Source organism: Penaeus monodon, chromosome 33 (genome assembly GCF_015228065.2).
Source record: "Penaeus monodon isolate SGIC_2016 chromosome 33, NSTDA_Pmon_1, whole genome shotgun sequence".
NCBI classification, from domain to species: domain Eukaryota; kingdom Metazoa; phylum Arthropoda; class Malacostraca; order Decapoda; family Penaeidae; genus Penaeus; species Penaeus monodon.
The window spans coordinates 31,226,786-31,227,055 of NC_051418.1; the positions used below are offsets into that span (position 1 = coordinate 31,226,786).

Sequence of the window (270 nt, forward strand, 5' to 3'; positions counted from 1 at the left end):
GAGCTGCCAAGAGCTTCATTACGGATTTTTGTTCACTTGTCAGTTTAGAGTCTTTAGAGAGACCACTCCTAGCCTCCCGACTACTCACATCGCTCGCCATCGCCGTGTCTTTGATGTAGTCCTACTGTCCCTCGGGATTCATCTACCTCTTGCCACCCCTTTCTACCGATCGAGTCCGTCCCATCAATAAAATCAAGACATATGGAGCACCAGGTAGCGATTTATTCTTCGGTTCACTTGCCACGGAATGATTATACCGTATATTTCTAT

General features: G+C 46.7%; 1 protein-coding gene across 1 annotated transcript in view; it reads right to left on the bottom strand.

Annotated features, from left to right (window-relative positions):
• The window catches only part of LOC119594379 (cellular retinoic acid-binding protein 1-like), a 20,770-nt gene that overhangs the window by 19,923 nt on the left and 577 nt on the right, over positions 1-270 (bottom strand). The window lies entirely within an intron of this gene.